Consider the following 21,053-nt stretch of genomic DNA (forward strand, 5'->3'; position numbering starts at 1 on the left):
CAACATTTAAGAGGCATTTGGATGGGTATATGAATGGGAAGGGTTTGGAGGGATATGGGCCAGGTGCTGGCAGGTGGGACTAGATCAGGTTGGGATATCTGGTCGGCATGGACGGTTTGGACCGAAGAGTCTGTTTCCTTGCTGTACATCTCTATGACTCTAATTGCAGTAGATTTCAGAGAGGGTCCAGAGAATTAATTCAAATTCTACCAATTCTAAAAAGTGGACATACAATGTTGGGTGAGTCCAGAAGTAGAGACTTTACTTTAAAATTAGGATTTGCCCTTCTAGGACATGGACAAGGGATAATTTTTTCTCTCAGATGGTTGTGCGACTTTAGAACTCCGGCTGAGAATATAGGAGAAGTGAAGTCACAGAATATTTTTAAGAAGGGGGTAGACAGAGTATCATTACAGTTATTGGGGGTGGGAGTGAGTGTGGAATTCAGAACACAAATGAGATTAACCCTGACCTTACTGAATGACAGAGCAAGCCTGTAAGGTTGAACAAGGAGAAAGTGAGGACTGCAGATGCTGGAGATCAGAGCTGAAAATGTGTTGCTGGAAAAGCGCAGCAGGTCAGGCAGCATCCAAGGAGCAGGAGAATCGACGTTTCGGGCATGAGTCCTTCTTCTGGAATGAGAAAAGTGTGTCCTCGATCGCCAGAGCAGGTCCTTGGACTCCTCCATCCCCAGAGCAGGTCCTAGGACTCCTCCATCGCCAGACCATAGCAACACGACGGTTGGAGGAAGAGCGCCTCATCTTCCGCTTAGGAACCCTCCAACCACAAGGGATGAACTCAGATTTCTCCAGTTTCCTCATTTCCCCTCCCCCCACCTTGTCTCAGTCAAATCCCTCGAACTCAGCACCGCTCTCCTAACCTGCAATCTTCTTCCTGACCTCTCCGCCCCCACCCCCACTCCGGCCTATCACCCTCACCTTGACCTCCTTCCACCTATCGCACTTGCAACGCCCCTCCCCCAAGTCCCTCCTCCCTACCTTTTATCTTAGCCTGCTGGACACACTTTCCTCATTCCTGAAGAAGGGCTCATGCCCGAAATGTCAATTCTCCGGCTCCTTGGATGCTGCCTGACCTGCTGCGCTTTTCCCGCAACACATTTTCAGCTATAAGGTTGAACAGTCTATTCCTAACTCATATACTTGTAAGTTACCAAACCAATGCAACCACTTGGGAAACAGGATGCCTCCACACAACATTTTAGAAATACTTATTCATAGGATGTGAGTATGAGTGGAAAGCTCAGCAGTTATTCCCATCCCCTCAAAGCAGTGATGCTGAGCCTACATCTTGAATCCAAACTGATCAGCTCGGTAAAATAAAACAAACAGCTGAGGATGCTGGAGATCTGAAACCAAACAGAAAGAGCTGGAGAAACTCAGTATGACTGACAGCATCTGTACAGAAAAAAAGAGTTAACGTTTCATGTCCAGTGACCCAGCTTCAGTTCTGATGAAGGGTGACTAGACTCGAAATGTTAACTTGATTTTTCTCTCCACAGATGTTGCAAGACCTGTTGCGTTTCTCTTGCACTTTCTGTCTTTGGGACAGGGACTTGCTGGGCCACTTCAGAGGATAATTAAGACTGTCCCACTCTTCAGTGGATATGGAATCAAATGTAAATCAGACGAAGATAAGAATGACAATTTCTTTTTTTAATAGAATCTCTACAGTGTGGAAACAGGCCCTTCAGCCCAACAAGTCCACACTGACCCTCCAAAGAGCAACCCACCCAGACTCATTCCCCTATATTTACCCCTGGCTAATGCACCTAACCTAGGCATCCCTGAATACTATGGGTAATTTAGCATGGCCAATTCACCTAACCTGCACATCTTTGGACTGTGGGAGGAAACTGGAGTACTTGGAGGAATCCCATGCAGACACAGGGAGAACGTGCAAACTCCCCACAGTCAGCCAAGGATGGAATCAAACCTGGGTCCCTGGTGCTGTGAGGCAGCAGTGCTAACCACTGAGCCACCATGCCACCTCCAAAATGGAATTAGTGAACAAGATGGGTTGTTGGATGCTATCATTATTGTTATACAATAATCACTGCCATGGTTTTTTTAAAATCTCATTCACGCGATGAGGGAGTTGCTTGCCAGGCCAGCATTTTATTGCCCATCCCTAATTGCCAGAGGGCAATATTGCTGTGGGTCTGGAGTCACACGTAGGCCACACCAGGTAAGGATGGCAGTTTCCTTCCCTAATGAGAAGAAAAGAACCATCAGTGAACCAGATGGTTCTTTTCTGGCAGTCGACAATGGATTCATGGTCATGATTAGACTCTTAATTCTAAAAATTTCTTTGAATTCACAATCTGCTGTGGCAGGAACGCGGGTCCCCAGAACATTACCTGGGTCTTTGGACTAACAGCCCACATAATGTCATTCTGCGAAGTGAAAGCTCATGGTGTAGGGGATAACATCCAAACATGGATAAAAGATTGGCTGGCTGGCAGAAAACAGTCAGCATGTATAAATGTCCATGTGATAATTTTAATGGGCTCTGATTCACAATTCTTTACAGTCTTCCTCGTTCCCTTTCATTTCATACATTCCCCAATCAGAACTGGAACTGACTTCAGTGGTGGAAAGCATGGCATTAATTGTTTCACTTGAACAAAAACCTTGTTTGATTTGATGAGTGAAGCAGGGGTCAGTGCTGGGGGCCTCAGCTAATTTCACATTTTGACTATTTACAACAATTACCTCGATGAGGGGAACAAAGGTATGGTGCTGATAATACAAAGACTGGTTGGAAATGGTGTGCAGACGACATGAGGAGGTTGCAGATGCGTATGTATAAAGGGCATAGAATGAATAGGCAGCATCTGGCAGATCCAGTGCAATGTTGGTAAATGTGATGTTCTTCAGTTTGGCAGAAAGAAAAAGAAAGCAGAGTGCTATTTAAACAGAGACTGATTGCAGAATTCCAAGGTGCAGAAGGATCCAAGTGTGACAGTCATAAAACGTTAGTATGCAGGTACAGCAAATGATTAAGAAGATTAATGGAATGCTACCCTTTATTTCAAGAGGAACTAAACAGAAAAGTAACTTTGAACAACTTTTCATTTAACCCTTTCTTCAGGTCAAAGGGATGGCCTGTGGGTATGGCCCATGGGCCCAGTTATGCCTCTCTCTTTGTGGGATATGTGGAACATTCCTTGTTCCAGTCCTACCCAGGTTCCCATCCGCAACTCTTTCTCCAATACATCAATGGCATCATTGGTGCAGCTTCCCTTTCTCACCCGGAATTGGAAAAAATTATCAAATTTGCTTCCAAATTTCTACCTTGCCCTCACCTTCAACTGGTCCATCTCCAAGTCCTCCCTTCCCTTCCTGACATCCCTGTTTCCATTTCTGGGGATAGGCTGACCATCAATATCCACTCCAAAACCACGGATTCCCACAGTTACCTTGATTATACGCCATCATACTCTGCTTCCTGTAAACACTCCATCTCATTCTCTCAGTTTCTCCACCTGTGTTATATCTGTTCTGACAATGTCACCTTCTGCAGGGGCCCTCAGAAATATCACCTTTCTCCCCACTACCACAGTCAACAGGGTCCTTAGCCATGCCCGGCCCTTCTTCTGCACTTTGACCCTCATCCCCTCTCTTCCCTCCCACAACAATGATAGGGGTCCTCACTTACCACCCCATCAGCCTCTGCATTCAAAGCCACCATTTGCATTATCTCCAACCGAATGCCACAAATAGACACCTACTCCCCACCCCTACCCCTTTGTCAACATTCCACAGGGACCATTCCCTCTGGGATACTCTGGTCCACGCCTCCTTCATTCCCAACATTCTCCCATACCCAAAGACACTTTCCCATGCAATTTCAGAAGAGGTAAAACCTGTCATTTACTTCCTCCCTCTTCACTACCTAAGGCCCCAGACATACCTTCCAGGTAAAGCAGCGATTAACCTGTATTTCCTTCAATCAAGTCTACTGTATTTGCTGTTCATGGTGTGGGCTCTCTCTGCACTCGGGCAACTAAACGCTGGTTGGGAGACTACTTTGCTGAATACCTATGTTCTGTATGTAAAAATGACCCTGAACTTCCAGTTGCCTGCCACATCAACACACCGACATGTTCCCAAGCCAAGATTACTGTCGCTGGTCTGCTGCAATGCTCCAGTGAGCCACAACATAAGCTCAAAGAACCTCATCCCATTTTTCACTTGGGGTCCCTACAGCCTCCAGGACTCACATCAACTTCAATAACTTTAGAGCCTATACTTCACACAGCCACACCCAGTCTTGTTATGACCCAGGTTGTTTTAGCATAACCAACCCCTTGTCACCCACTCTCAGATCTATTATCACACTTCATGGTTTTCTTTCAGCACAGACTGCCTATTCCGTACTATCCTCAGCTCTTATTATCACTTCTTCAGCTTCTCTTCTGTCCTGACCAGCTATCCATAAACCCTTTGTTTATCTATCCCTTCCATTTATACAGTCATAGAACTATACAGCATGGAAACAGACCCTTCAGTCCAAGTCGTCCATGCCGACCAGATATCCTAACCTAATCTAGTCCCATTGGCCCATATCCCTCTAAACCCTTCCTATTCACATACCCATCTAGATGCCTTTTAAATACTGCAACTGTACCAGCCTTCATTATTTCCTCTGGCAGCTCATCCCATACACACACCTCTGCGTGAAAAAGTTCCCCCTTAGGTCCCTTTTAAATCTTCTGCTCTCATTTTAAACCCTATGCCCTCTAGATTTAGAATCCCCTATCTCAGGGAAAAGAACTTGGCTATTCACCCTATCCATGCCCCTCATGATTTTATAAACCTCTATAAGGTCACCCCTTGGCCTCTGACACTCCAGGGAAAATAGCCCCAGCCAATTCAACTCAAACCCTCCAACCCTGGCAACATTCTTGTAAACCTTTCTGAATTTTCTGAATCCTTTCAAGTTTCATAATACCCTTCCTATAGCAGAGGGTCAAGAACTGAACAAAGTATTCCAGGAGTGGCCTGTACAGCCACAACATGACCTCTGAACTCCTACACTCAATGCACTGACTAATAAAGGCAAGCATACCAAACGCGTTCTTCATTACCCTGTCTCCCTGTGACGCTATCTTCAAGGAATTTACCTCAATCTCTCTCTCTCTCTGGGCTCCCTCTTCACCTAACTGCTCACCCCTCTCTTCCTCTCCACTCCCCTCTCCCACTTCGTCTTCACCATAAACATCACTTTTTTCCCCAACTTACTATCTGTTCTGATGAAGAGGCATTGGATTTGAAATTTTAACTCTGCTTTCTTCCCACAGATGCTGCCAGACCTGCTGAGGTACTCCAGAAATCTTTGTCCTTGTTTTATAAAAGTAAGGATGCTACCTTTCAGTTTCACAGCACTGGTGAGACCATGTCTGGAATACTGTGTGCAGTTTTGGCCTCCCCATTTAAAGAACAGTGCAAACGTATTGGAGGAAGTTCAAAGGAGGTTTACCAGATTCATATCTGGAATGTGAGGGTTGTCTTAAGAGGAAAGATCGGACAGGCTGGGTTTGTTACCACTGAAGTTCAGAAGAGTGAGGGGTGATTTGCCTGAGGTACATAAGATACTGAATGGTCTTGACAAGGTGGATGTGGAAATGATGTTTCTTCGTGTGGGATCGAGAGTGTGATGCTGGAAAAGCACAGCAGGTCAGGCAGCATCCGAGGAGCAGGACAATCAACGTTTCGGGCAAAAATTCTTCATCAGAACTCTAAACTCCAGCATCTGCAGTCCTCACTTTCGCCCAGTTTCTTCGAGTGGGTCAGCCCAGGTTTAGGGGGCATTGTTTTGATATTAATGGTTGCTTTTTCAGAAAAGAGATGAGAATTTCTTTCTCTCAGAGAGCTGTGTAACTTTGAAGGCAGGGTAACTGAATATTTTTGTTAGGTGGGAAATGAAACATAACCGGATGTCCGCAGAAATGTGGAATTGTCAATGCAAACAGGTGAGCTGGAGAAATTGAGCTATAAAGAGACACTAGATAGGCTTGGATTGTTTTCTTTAGAGTAGAGAAGACTGAGGGGAGGACATGATTGAGGTGGATAACATTATGAAGGGTATGGATAGAGTGAATAGGGAGCAGCTGTTCCCCTGGGTTGAGGGGTCAATCATGAGGGGACATGGTTTTAGGAGAAGGGGAGATCTGGGGAAAAACGTTTTCACTCAGCGGGTGGTGGGAATCTGGAATGCACTGTCTGGGAAGGCAGAGGAGGCTGGAAATCTTACAACCTTTAAAAGAAATCTGTATGAGCATTCAAACATCATGACAGTCAAGGATACGGGACAAGTGTAGGAAATTGGGATTAGGGCACTTTAAGTGGCAGTTATATCATGCAGACTCGATAGGCTGAAGGGCCATAATATCTGTGTTATTGAACAATGGAGAAGGCCCGTGAGGCTGAAAGGCCTATTTCCTATCCTAATTTGTATGTTTGTATTACTGATTCAAGAATTTATTCCACATTTTTATTCTATTATTTTAACAAAACTTAAATTTCCCAGCTGTCATGGCAGGATGTGGGCTAATTTCTTTGGATTATTGTTCCAATAACAACAAACAATGTGCTACTGTCCCCTATCCAACCTGTGAATTAATGTTGGAGTACCACTATGCTGTCTTTTGGGTCAAGTGAAATGACAGAGAGATCAGCTGACTGGGTCATTGGGATACACAAGGGAAACAGACATGATGTTGATGGGTGGAATGTTTGAGTGATCATGCATACATGAGGAATGCAGGCGCTAAGGAACAGTAGTAATGATCATCAAACAGAGGAAGAAGCAAGGAAAGCTGAGATGGACCAAAATCATCCAGCACGATTGGAAAAAAAAACTAATTGTTACTCCAGGGTCAGTCCTAAAAAGATCACACACCCCTAATGCTTTGTCAGGCATGGCAAAGTGTAGAACACTTGAGGCAGCAGTGGATTCACATCCCACCCCAGAGACTAAATCACAAAAGAAAAATTGAGGCTGATATGTAATAGAGGGAGTGCTGCACTATTGGAGGTGCTGCCTGTGTCATATTTGTCCTCTCAGGTGGATGTAAAAATTCCACTGGCAATAGATTGAAGAAGATCAAGGTTATTCCCTCTAGTGTTCTGGTCCAATATTTATGGAACATACAACATCAGTAAGAAAAAAACCTTTCTGCTGTCACAATGATATTGCTGTGTGCAAAATCGGTTGTCATGCTCCCTACAGTACAATAGTGACTTCACTTTCAAAAAACAAAATGGGGACTGGGACATCTTGAGGCCATGAAATAGCAATCTTTCCTTCCTTCATTCTGTTTAACTTTCCAATGGATTTTCTTTGTGAGCCTTTCATCCTGGGTTGAGAGTATCCATCTCCAGCAACTCCAGTCGCAGTCGTTCCCTGGCATTCACCAGTCACTACCAGGAACTATTTGATCTACACAAGCAAAATGTTTTGGATGTTGGAAAAAATGTGGGAACCACTGTTTTTATTCCGAACTCTCAAAATTTGCAGTACTTGTTTTTGTTTGGGTGTTTCATTCAGTTTCTTTATTCTTTCTTGGTCATGGGCAAGATCAGTATTTGTTGCTTAATGAGTAGCTTGCTTGACCATTTCACAGTAAACCTCATTGATGTGGATCTGGGGATATATGTCGGCCAGATTAGCTGAGGATGGCAGATTTCCTTCCCTAAAGGACATTAGTGATCCACTGTTTTTTGAGGATCACCCTATCTTGAAACAATTCCGTGTTCTCCAATGGAATTTAGTTTCATCTGTTACCTCAGTAATTCTTTTCTAACCTGATAGTCTGAAACATTCACCCCATTTCTCTCTCCACAGCTGCAGCCTGATCTGCTGACCATTTTCAGCTGCTTCTGTTGTGCTTCGAAGTTTGGTTAATAAAATGTCTATTAAGCTTTCCTCAAGTGAGCAGTGGTCTGTGACCACAAAATAGATAAAGAAAAAAAAGAGTGGGAGAAGAGAAGGAATGAGAATAAGTGAAAAAGTGAAATTACCTACTTTGATAATGAAAATAAAAAAGAAGAATATTATTGAAATGGTGAGGGATTGCAGAGCTCTGAGATGCAGAGGGACCTGGGTGTCCCAGTGTATGAATCACAGAAGGTTAGTTTGCAAATAATTAGGCAAGTCAATAGAATATTAGCAGATATTGCAAGAGGAATTGAATACAAAAGTATAGACATTATGCTTCATTAATACAGGGCACTTGCAAGATCACATCCGGAATACTGTGCACAGGATCGGTCTTGAACTGTCCTACCTGTCCATCATCTTTCCCATCTATCCGGTCCACCCTCCTCTCCGACCTATCACCATCACCCCTCACCTGCATTCCCAGCTACCTTGCCTGCTACCCGCCCCCCAGTCTCACCCCCTCCCATTTTATCTCTCAGCCCCCTTGGGCCTCCACACATTCCTGATGTTGAGCTTATGCTCGAAAGGTCGACTCTCCTGCTCCTGCTTAAATAAGGAAGGATGTAAATGCATTGAGGGCAGTTCAGAAGATGCTTACTCGACTAGTATCTGGAATAGGCAGGTTGTCTAATTAGGAAAGGTTGGTCAGGCTGGGCTAGTATCTGCTGGAGTGTAGAAGATTAACAGATGATTTGATGGAAACATATAGGATCCTGTCGGGTCTTCACAGGGTGGGTCTGGAGTTAGTTATGGGCAAATCTAGAAGTAGGGGCCCTACTGTTTAAAAATTAGGGGCTGACCATCTGAAATGGAGATTAGGCAATTTTGTCTCTCTCAGAGTTGTCTTTTGAACTCTCTTCCTGAAAAAGATGGTGGAAGAAGTGTCCTTGAACTTTTAAGGCAGAGATAGATTCTTGTTAAACAGGAGGGCGAAAGCTTATTAGGGGTGGGTGAGAACATAGATTTGAGGTTACAGCTATGATCTTACTCAATAATGGAGTAGGGCTCAAGGGCATGAACACGCTGCTCCAGAATCATATATTTACAGTAAGAGGAAGGAGTAGGAACAGAAGGACCCAAACCGTTTATACATCCTCCACTACCTGTAGGAGTGTACATAATTAATCCCAGGGCATGATGTGAAGAGCAGTAGGGAAGCTAAAAGCAATCAACATTTATCTCCCAAGCAATACCATTAACACAATAGGCAGTCATTCACTTCAAATACTGCTGTTGAGATCTTGCTCTGCATAAGTTGGCTATCACATTTCCTTGGAGAAAGCTGAGGCAAAAAGTGCGGTGCTGGAAAAGCATAGCCAGTCAGCAGCAGCCGAGGAGCAGGAGAGTTGACGTTTCGAGCATAAGCTCAACATCAGGAATGTGTGGAGGCCCAAGGGGGCTGAGAGATAAAATGGGAGGGGGTGAGACTGGGGGGCGGGGGGTAGCAGGCAAGGTAGCTGGGAATGCAGGTGGGGGGGTGATGGTGATAGGTCGGAGGGGAGGGTGGACCGGATAGATGGGAAAGATGATGGACAGGTAGGACAGTTCAAGACGGTGGTGTCGAGTTGAAGGGCTGGATCTGGGATAAGCTGGGAGGAGGGGAGATGAGGCTGTGGTAGCGAGTCAGCTTCAGGATGTGACTGAAGAGCTTCAGGGCAGAGGAGATGACCTGGGGGGTGCAGTGAGAGACAGACTCACTGACATCCTTGTCATATTTCCTTACTGTTCTTTGAAAATAATTAATGGGTTATCATACTCTGGGAACCCCTGTTATCAGGCAAGGCCAGGTAAGGATGTAAGTTGGCTCATTATTTTCTTCAAACATTATGATGCTTCTTAGGGAATGGAATGAGTTAACTTATAGGCAACAAAACTTTCAGCCACCTGTATGAACAGTAAAGAAATAAAATAATCAATATAACCCACTGGTAAACAACAAGAATTTTAAAAATTGCAGATAAGGTGGCAAAGGTTCTCCTTAGAATAGCTCTAATGCTCACTCTCGCACCTTCAGCACAACGGTCAAAGGGTAACAGATAGTTTCAGCCTTTTGTACACTCAGCACCCTCCCCTTGCGGAACACCTGAACACGAAACTGCTCAATCAAGTTGGGCTTTCGACTCAGTATCATTTTCCCGTAGGGAGGTCCTGCTGGAGAAAGGAGCTGTTAAGTTTAAGTGGAAGGTGATTTCCAGACCCAGGAATGTTGGCAGTCATCCATAGATAAGAGATACCACACAGTGATATCGGTGAAGTGATTTCACCTTGAGGTTCTGGTGATGGTCATAAAGCGTTCAAGTTTTGTCCTCATGATTTATGAAACCATCTGCATCTCTTGATTAGATTCCAGCCTGTAACACTTTTAGATATGTGTTATTCTATATATAAACCATCAACATTCCTTGATTAGATTTCTCGCTTCTGAATAATCATTGTTCTCAGTATAGATTGTTTAAATATTTTGATTAGATTCCAACCTGTAACTCATTCCTGAGTATCAATTGCTCTGCATCTAAATCCCTTAGCTGAAATTCCAGCCTGCAACTCATTCCTGGGTATCTATTATCCTTTACATAAATCCCTGGGTTTAGATTTCAGTCTGTGACTCATTCCTGGGTACCTATTATCCTGTACATAATTTCCTGGGTTTAGATTTCAGTCTGTAACTCATTCTTGGATATCTATTATTCTGCATTTAAATCTCTGGGTTTAGATTCTAGCCTGTAACTCATCCCTGGGTATCTATTATCCTGTATATAAATCCCTGAGTTTATATTCTAGCCTGTAACTCATTCCCAGGTATCTATTATTCTGTCTGTAATTCCCTGGGTTTAGATTTCAGCCTGGAGTTCATGCCTGGATAGCCACCATTCTGCATATAAATCCCTGAGCTTAGATTCCACGCTGGGCCAGCATTTATGGCCCAATCCCAGTTATCCTTGAGAAGGTACTAGTGAGAAGCCTTCTTGAACCAGTGCAGTCTATTTTGTGTAGGACACCCACATGCAGTTAAGGAGGGAATTCCAGGATCTTGACACTGAAAGAATAGTGATACATTCCCATGATAGTGTGTGGCTTGGTCAGTGATGGTATTCTAATATATAGTCTGCCCTTGTCTTTCTGGATGGTAGTGGTCATGAGTTGCAAAGGTGCTGTCGAACAAGCCTTGGTGAGTTAAAGTCATGGAATCATAGAGATGTACAGCATGGACACAGACCTTTTGGTCTAACCTATATAGATATCCTATATAGATCTAGTCCCATTTGACAGCATTTGGTCCATATCCTTCTAAACTCTTCTTATTCATAGACCCATCCAGGTGCCTTTTAAATCTTGTAATTGTACCTGCCTCCAGCACTTCCTCTGACAGCTCATTCCATACAAGCACCACCCTCTGCATGAAATAGTTGCTCCTCAGGTCTCTTTTATATCTTTCCCCTCTGACACTAAATCTATGCCCTCTAGTTTTGGACTCCACCATCCCAGGGGGAATACCTTGTCTATTTACCCTATCCATGCCCCTCATGGCTTTATAAACCTCTACAAGGTCACCCCTCAGCCTCCAACGCTCCAGGGAAAAGAGCACCAGCTTATTCAGCCTCTCCTTGTAGCTCCAACCGTGGCAAAATCCTCGTAAATCTTTTCGGAAGCATTTCATGTCTCAAAATATCCTTCCTACAGGAGGGGGACTAGAATTGCACACAATACTCCAAAAATGGCCTAATCAATGTCTTGTACAGTCGCAACATGACCTCTCAACTCCTATAGTCAATACACTGACCAATAAAGGCAAGCATAGCAAATGCCTTACTGACGATCCTATCTACCTGAATGGTGTCATTTCAGGTCTGTACTGAGAGGCCATAAGAATGTGATGAAATGTTAACTGTGTTACTCTATCCACTCGAGTACATCGTATGGATCAGTTTTTGTTCAATGTGTGCAGGAGGGTTTCCTGACACAGTATGTCGAAGAGCCGACAAGATGGAAGGCCACACTGGATCTGGCATTTGGCACTGAACCAGGTCAGGTGCTTGATTTGGTGATAGTAAGCACTTTGGAGAGGGTGACCATAATTCGGTTACATTTAGTTTAGCGATGGAAAGGGATAGGTACATGCCACAGGGCAAGAGTTATAGATGGGGGGAGGGCAATTGTAATGCGATTAGGCAAGACTTAGGATGCATAGAATGGGGCAGCAAAATGCAGGGGATGGGGACAATCAAAATGTGGAGTTGGTTAAGGAACAGATATTGCGTGTCTTTGATAGGTATTCCCCTGTCAGGCAGGGAACTGTGGTTCACTAAAGAAATTGTATCTCTTGTTAAGCGGAAGAGGGAGGCTTATGTGACGTTGAGGTGAAATGGTTCAGATGAGGCCATGGAGAGTTACAGAGTAGCTAGGAGTTAAGTAGGGCAAGGAAGGGACATGAGCAATCTTCAGCAGGTAGAATAAAGGAGAACCCTAAAGATTTTTATACATATGTGAGGAATAAAAGGATGACTGGGTTAAGAATAGAGCCTGTTAAAGACAGAAGTGGGAAGTTGTGTGTGGACCCTCTGGAGATCGGTGAGGTGCTAAACGAATATTTCTCATCTGTTTTCACACAGGAAAAGGAGAATATTGTAGAGGAGAAGACTGACATACGGGCTATTAGACTTGACAGGATTGAGGTTAATAAGGAGGAGGGGTTATCAATTCTAGAAGATGTGAAAGTAAACCAGTCCCCTGGGCCTGATGAGATTTTTCCGAGAATTCCCTGGGAAGCGAGGGACGAGATGGCCAAGCCTTTGGCCTGGACCTTTCAGTTGTCATTGTCTACAGGTTTAGTACCATCTCTATGACTCTATGACTGGAGGATTGCAAATGCTGTGCCCTTGTTCATGAGGGGAGCCTTACGTCTGTTGTAGGAAAAGTTTTGGAAAGGATTATAAGAGATGGGATTTATAATTATTTAGCAAGCAACAATTTGATTGGAAATAGTCAAAACATGGATTCGTCAAGGGCAGGTCATGTCTCACAAACCTCATTGAGTTTTTTGAGAAGGTGACCAAGCATGTGGATGAGGGTAGAGCAGTTGATGTGGTGTACATGGACTTCAGTACAGCCTTTGATAAGGTTCCACATGGTAGGCTATTGGAGAAAATGCAGAGGCATAGGATTGAAGGAAATTTAGCAGTTTGGATTAGAAACTGACTTTCTGTAAGGAGGCAGCGAGTGATGGTTGATGGAAAATATTCAGTCTGGAGTCCGGTTACTAATGGTGTGCCACAAGGATCTGTTTTGGGACCATTGCTGTTTGTAATTTTTATAAATGACTTGGACACAGGCATAGGTGGAAGGGTTAGTAAGTTTGAAGATGATACTAAAATCAGTGGAGTGGTGGACAGTGTGGAAGAATGTTACAGATTGCAGGGAGACTTGGATAAACTACAGAATTGGGCTGAGAGGTGGCAAATGGAGAACAACAGTAAGGCAGAGTACTGGGTCAGTGGAAAGATTCTTGGTGTCCATGTATATAGATCCCTGAAAGTTGCCACTCAGGTTGATGGTGCTGTTAAGAAGGCAAATGGTGTGTTAGGTTTTATTGGGAGAGGGATTGAGTTTTGGAGCCGTAATGTCATGCTGCAAATGTACAAAACATTAGTGCGGCCTCACTTGGGATATTGTGTGCAGTCTGGTCACCCCATTATAGGAAGGGTGTGGAAGCATTGGAAAAGGTACAGAGGAGATTTACCAGAATGTTGCTTGGTCTGGAGGGAAGGTCTTATCAGGAAAGGCTGAGGGACTTGGGTCTGTTCTCATTGGAGAGAAGAAGACTAGGAGGGGATTTAATAGAGACATACAAGATGATCACAGGATTAGATAGGGTGGACAGTAAAAGTCATTTAGGTAAAAACAATGACTGCAGATGCTGGAAACCAGATTCTGGATTAGTGGTGTTGGAAGAGCACAGCAGTTCAGGCAGCATCCAAGGAGCGGTCTTTTTCCTAGGATAATGACATCTGCTTGTACAAGGAGGCATAGCTGTAAATTGAGGGGTGATAGATTTAAGACAGATGTCAGATGCAGGTTCTTTACCCAGAGAGTGGTAAGGGTGTGGAATGCCCTGCCTGCCAATGTAGTTAACTCAGCCACATTAGGGGCATTTAAACAGTCCTTGGATAAGCACATGGATGATGATAGGCTTAGATTAGTTCACAGGTCAGCGCAACATCAAGGGCCTGTTCTGTGCTATCTTGTTCTATGTTCTCTGTTCTTACGTCAAAATATGATACCTACAAAGTATAATGCAAAGCTGTCTATGCCTATTAAATCATTCCTCCTCTTAGAATCCTGCATACTGTATATTCAAACCCATTCTCTACAAGAAACACATCGCTCTGCAACTCAGCTGCTTTCTGGTTCTAAGTTTGAAAGCTTACTCAGTAATGATGAAGAACTGGGAAGCAAAGAGGGGATAGAGTGAAGGCTCTATGGATCCAAAGGGGTCATTAAGACCATCTTTTTGAATGTCTGCATGATCGCATTGTTATTGAGAAGAGTAGGGAGGGATGTTCTCCCGTGTGTCCTAGTCAAAATCAAGCTCTTAACCAACATGACCAAACATGGCTTTAAGAAATCACATTTATTTGCTGTTGGTGGGACTTGGGGCTGTGCACAAATTGGCTACAATGCCTCCCACAGTATATCGGAACAACATTGCAAATAAGGTGTTTGAGTAGATGTGAGGTGCTACGTAAATGCAGATTCCTTCTATCCTTCATCTACACAGAGAATTCTGTCCATTGTCACTGTAAAGCACTCAGATGCTAACTGGGGTGTGTCGCTGCACTCGGCAGTTTGCTGTTACTGCACGACCTGGGCAGCATTCATGTATGCCTGGCTGGGCTTATGCAATGTGCCGCTGGACAATCTTATCTGCGGGGACATCAGGAAAAATTCCACTCCTCCCTCCCTGCGGCAATCCGGTGTGCTTCACCAGGTTTTGTGCAGGGAAGTTTATTGCTGGGCGGGAGGGAGATATACTCACCCACTGACTCCCCACTGGATTCTCAGATTGATTAATGGCACAGAAACAGGCCATTCAGCCCAACTCACCGATACTGGAGTTTATACTCAACGTGAGGCTTCTCTCACCCTATCAACACATCCATCCAATTACATCAGTTAAAATGCATCTGGATGGGTATATGAATAGGAAGGGTTTAGAGAGATATGGGCCAAGTGCTGGCAAATGGGATTAGATTAGGTTAGGATATCTGGTCCGTATGGACGAGTTGGACCAAAGGATCTGTTTCTGTGTTGTACATCACTATGACTCTATGATCTGTTCCTTACTCAAGCAGGAAAGGATCTGCTGGTTGAGTCTGACCTACAGACTAGCTGGCTTCACATTCCTACCTAATGGCATTGTCTGTCTACCTCCACCACTGCATGGACTGCAGCGGTTCAAGAAGGCAGCACAGCACCAACTTCTCAAGGGCAGCGACGGAGGGGTAATAAATGCTGGCTCAGGCAGCAACATCATGCCCTACAAGCAAATAAAAGAAAAAATTCCCTCCCGGGTGGCTCTAGCTTCCCCTAAAGGGCATCCGTTCTATTTGCTCCCACCCTTTGGCAGCGAGTTCCACATTCATACCAATCTTGCACATAAAATGCTTGCTGGGTTTTCTATCTCCAGTTCTGAACTTTCCTGCCAGTGGAACAATCTTCAGTGGATTCCACCAATCAGAACTCTTTCCTAATGTTTGAAATCCTCAGTCAGCTCACTCCGCTGGCTTCTCTGATTTAGAGAAAACAGCCTTGAGCCGCACAAACCTCCTTGAATGGTTCTCTCACACAGTTCTGATATCATTCCAGTTAATCTCCTTGCTCTTTTGTCAATGCCTGGATACCTATTTTTTTTAACAACTTGAAGGCTCAACAGAATATTCCAAACGTGATCTAACCTTTAAAGTCACAAGTCTCTTTTACAATTCTCTCTCCAGCCTCTGAGTTGCAGTTTCTTGTTTGTTCGTGGATTTGCAAGTCTGTGTTGCTACTTTTAATGATATGTGTAATGTTAGCTGATCTTGGATAAGATAATGAGCAGTCTTCCTATAAGTTCTCTCCTACACTGAGTTAAGTGGGGTGGGGGGTGCGGGGGTGGGGGGCGCGAAGGGAGGGAATAAAATCCAAGCAGGGCTCCAGCTAGGAAATGTAAGTTTGCAATACAATCAGACGCAATTCCAGATCCCTTCCTGGTCAAATAGTCTGCCAACACTTGTTATCCAGGCTCACACAATAGTGTTCATCACAGCCTGTGGAGCTGTAACCCACCCCGAATCAGAACCTTTTAAGAAGGAAGAGATTTGATTTTCTTTTCCAAAAAAATGAAACTCAAAAGGATTAGCTGACATGAAACCAGAGATGAAGCCACATTACACAGACAACGAATGCTGCCTTGCTTTGAGACAATTAGCTCCCGACTGGCCTTGACCCCATCTCCCTGTGATATATGGCAAGTTTCAACGTCCATGCACTAATCCGGGGAAGGATGATTTCCGAGAGCGTTTCATGGCCCAGGCACTCGTCACACCTCATCGATCAGATCAAAATAATAACCCTGAGGGCCCCAGTTCACTCAACTTCACAGGCTGACAAGAACTGCTGACACCCGCCATATCCTGTAACCCGGTTTAAACAGAGACAAAATAGAAATCTGTCTTGAATATACTAGTGGGGATACCTACAGCAAGTGACTGACAACAATAATAGCTCGCATCTACATAGTTCTTTCGGCATATTAGGTTCCAAATCAAATCACAGGAAAGTTATCAGACTAAGTCTAACATTGGGCAAAAGTGAGGACTGCAGATGCTGGAAACCAGAGTTTAGATCAGAGTGGTGCTGGAAAAGCACAGCAGGTCAGGCAGCATCCGAGGAACAGGAAAATTGACGTTTTGGGCAAAAGCCCTTCATCAGGAACAGACATTGGGCCATCGAGGGAGATATTAGAATGGGTGAGCAAATATTTGGTTCATGCGACAGATCTTATAAGAACCCAAGGAATTACAGACCCTTGGATTTGCTGCACCATTCAATAAGATAAGACTGATCTTACCATGACTGTAATTTTCTTTTCTATCTGATTTGCTATCACTACCTCCCTCAAGTCCCTTGTCAATTGAAAATCTGCATTTTTAAAATTCATTCACAGGATACCCATTTATTGCCCATCCCTAATTGCCCAGAGGGAAGTTAAGAGTCAACCACATTGCTGTGGGTCTGGAGTCACATGTAGGCCAGACCAGGTAAGGATGGCAGTTTCCTTCCCTCAAGGACATTAGTGAACCAGATGGGGTTTTCCCAACAATCGCCATCATTTGAATCTTAATTTCAGATTCTTATTGAATTCAATTTCATCATCTGCTGGGTTCAAAGCCAGATTCCCAGAACATTGCCTGAGTCTCTGGATTCAACACTTAGTCCGTCACCTCCCCAATTCAGCCTTGATTCTCTTTGATGTCCAGGCTCCTCTGCTTGGTGGGGGAGAGACATCCAAACATAAATGGCTTTCAGAGAAGAAATTTCTCACCATTCCATCTTATTTGGGAGAACTCTTATTTAAGAAGGAGATAAACAGATTTTTAGTTAGTAATGGGTTGAGGGGTTATGAGTGCTGGGCAGGAAAGTGGAGTCGAGGTGAGATGAGATCAGCCATGATCGTACCAAATGGTGGAGCAGGCTTGAGGGGCTGAATAGCCTACGCCTGCTCCAAGTTCTTATGTTCTTTATTTGAAGACATCTTGCCTGGAATTTTTCCAGCTGGCTTCCCTCAAATACTAAAACCTGGTTCTAGCTTCTCCAGGAAGGAAACATTCTCTCAGAAGCCACCTTGTGGAGTTCTCAGGAGATGATATGTTTCACTTGGATCCCGTCTCATTCTTCTAAACTCTAAGGAATATGGGTCCAAGTTGCTCAACCTTTCCTCATATGTTAAATCCTTCATTGCAAAAAAACACCTGAGTTAACTGCTCTGAACCCCCAGTGTTGCTCCTTCAGTAAGGTGACCAAAATTGCTCCTAAGTCTTAAACCATGAAAGGAGTGGAGAAGTGTAGTGAAGGAATTATAGATGTCAGGGCCCAGGCAACTGAAGGGTCAGCCTAAAGGAGTGATGAACATAGCAAGAAATCAGAAAGATCTTGGAGGGTTATAGGGCCAGAGGAGATTACAGTGTTAGGGATGGTTGAGGCCTTGTGAGCAATGATAAATATTGGTGCAGAACTGGGAGGCAATACATATCATCTAGGGCAGGGATGAGACACAGGGGTTGTGCTTGTTAACACATTACTAACTAAAAATCTGTCTGTCTGTCTATCTCCTCCTCAAATTTGTGTAATGTCCCGGATCCACCACACTCTGGGTAGTGAATTCCACAGATTTTTGAGAGAAATAATCCCTCCTCATCTCTAGTTTGAAATCTGCTACCCCATTTTAAAATTATGATCAAAAGAAACACTACATAAGAATATAATATAAATGCAAGACTAAAAGTGAGGAGGTGTTTACTTGGGCTGAAAGAATATTAATGGGGAAAAGGCGACTGGTTAAAAAGTTAATCAGTCTAACATGAGCCTGTGATGCTAGCGTATTTGCCATCAATGCTTTCTCATCTCTCTAAGAATCTCTCTCGCTCTGATCCACAAAGGGGAGTCAAGTTCAAGATCACAGAGTGGAATGGCATCAGACGTGGCAGAACCATTTCATGGCTCATTGCTTCCAGAAGACTATTTCTGACTCAAAAAGGCCAGGCAACATGACCCTGGCAATTAGGTGCCTGTGAACTCGAGCACTGTGCATGATGTTCAACTGCAGATAGAACCGTACAGGACAGAAGTAGGCCATTCAGTCCAGTGAGCCTGTTCTGGTTGTTACAGTAATTCAATTTCTTCTAAAGGATTTCATGGGCTCTGCCTCTACTCCACCCAGTGTAAAGTATTCTGTGTCCAAACAGACCTCTTGGTGAAAGGAAAAATCTACATTTCTCCCTTACTCCCGTAGTGACAACTTTAAATAGATCATTTTATTGTCGCTGACTCCCAACTGAAGGGAATAAGTATTCCCTCTAAAACATCTCCAAAATACTTCAGATGCAAAGAATCTCAAGTGCAGAGACCACAGGAGCAGTTTCTGTGCTGTGGAATGAGATTTACGGCAAATGAACCTGTTTTAGCTAAAGGGAGGACTGCTCGCTGAGATCCCCTGCTGAAATACCATCTTATTCAAATAGATTTTTAATAAAAAAACATGACCAGGGCATCAGAGAGTGCTTAAGGTTAACATTTCATCTTAAAAGGTTTCCTATCCAACTGTGCAATTTCCCTCAGCACTATATTAAGATGCCAACCTGGATTATATGCCCATGTTCCTAAAGAGAAATTTGAACCCACAACAACTTGCATTTATATAGGGCCTTTTACATTGTTAAGAAGTTCCAAGGCACTCAACCAGTGCACTATCAATTAAAATATGACACCAAGGAATATTAGGATGGGTGACCAAAAGCTTGGTCAAACAGGAGTTTTAAGGAGTGCCCTGCAGGAGGACAAAGTGTTAGAGAGCTAATTCTGGAGCTATGAACTTAGGTAGCTGAAGACATGGCTGCCAATTGTGGAGTGATAAAAATCATGAGTGTGCAAGAGTTCAGAATTGAAGGAGCACAGAGATCCTGGCCAGTTAGAAAGATAAGAGGGATTTGAAAACAAATGAGAACTTTAGAACCCAGAATTTGCTGGTCTGGGAGGCACATTGGTTAATAAATACAGGAATAATTGACATGGACAGGGGAGGTGATAGCCTAGTGGTATTATTGCTGGACTGTTCAGTCCAGAGACTCAGGTAATGCTCTGGGGATCTAGGTTTGAATCCCATCACAGCAGATGATGGAATTTGAATTTAGTGTCAATCTGGATTGAAGAGTCTAATGATGATCTGTTACTTAACTCTGTGATCTGCCTGTATTGCTCGCAAGACAAAGCATTTCGCTGTGCCTCAATACACGTGACAATAAATTCAATTCAATTCAATTCATGTCAATTATTGGAAAACCCCATCTGGTTCACTAATGTCCTTCAGGGAAGGAAACTACCATCCTTACTTGGTCTGGCCTACATGTGACTCCAAACCCACTACAATGTGGTTGACACTTAATTGGTCTCTACGCGATTAGGGATGGGCAATAAATGCTTGCCCAGTCAGTGATGTCCTCATCTGATGAGTGAATAAAAAAGAACAAGACTTCGGGTGAATAAGGATAATGGCACCAGTGTGTCTGACTCCTCTCCAGCCTGTTAGTAAGTGAACCACCTGTCTCTGAATACAAAATATATTGAATTTTCAAATGCCACTAATCTATAACACATTTAGAAAGTATATTTATTGATTTCTGAGTTAAAAGCTGAACACTTGATGTACAGAATTGAAAGTGATTTGGCTTACATTCGATGGAAATTAAGTTTTCTGATGAATAAGTTGGAACCAAAGGAAGGCAATATGCCTCCTGGCGCTCTCTATGATCAACATGTCCAAATTTCCACTACAGAGGTCAATACCAGAAATGTGTACTTCATCCATTCTTTACAATCCTCAATCTAAATCTCCTGGACTACTGCCAACCATATGCAAACAGCAAAGAGCTATTCCAATAAAATCGTGAGACATGAGCGAGCATTATCAATCAGCTGTAGCTCAGGAGATAGAACTCTCTTCTAATGTGAAAGGAACTGGGCTAAAGTCCTACTCCAGAGGCCTAAGTACAAATACTCAGCTGAATTTTCAATGCGATATTGAGTCACTGCGGAGATACTGTCTTGTATTCACTTATGGGTTGTGAGTATTGATGACTACGCCTGAATTTATTGATCATTCCTTATTGTCCAGAGGGTACTTAACAGGAAACCACATTACTATGGGTCTGCAGTCACATGTAGGCTAGACCAGGTAAGGATGGCAGATTTCCTTCCCGGTAGGACGTCACCAATTAAATCAAAGACCCACTCACCCTCTCAGATGGAAGTAGGAAATCCCACGAGATTATAAGAAT

At 43.7% G+C, this 21,053-nt stretch overlaps 1 protein-coding gene across 2 annotated transcripts in view; it reads right to left on the reverse strand.

Annotated features, from left to right (window-relative positions):
- nhej1 (nonhomologous end-joining factor 1) overlaps window positions 1–21,053 on the reverse strand; it is a 300,941-nt gene that overhangs the window by 13,207 nt on the left and 266,681 nt on the right. The gene's annotated exons all lie outside the window — the stretch shown is intronic.

The sequence above is a fragment of the Chiloscyllium plagiosum genome, unplaced genomic scaffold (genome assembly GCF_037043375.1).
Source record: "Chiloscyllium plagiosum isolate Xiang-an unplaced genomic scaffold, Cpla_swu_hap1 HiC_scaffold_7, whole genome shotgun sequence".
NCBI classification, from domain to species: domain Eukaryota; kingdom Metazoa; phylum Chordata; class Chondrichthyes; order Orectolobiformes; family Hemiscylliidae; genus Chiloscyllium; species Chiloscyllium plagiosum.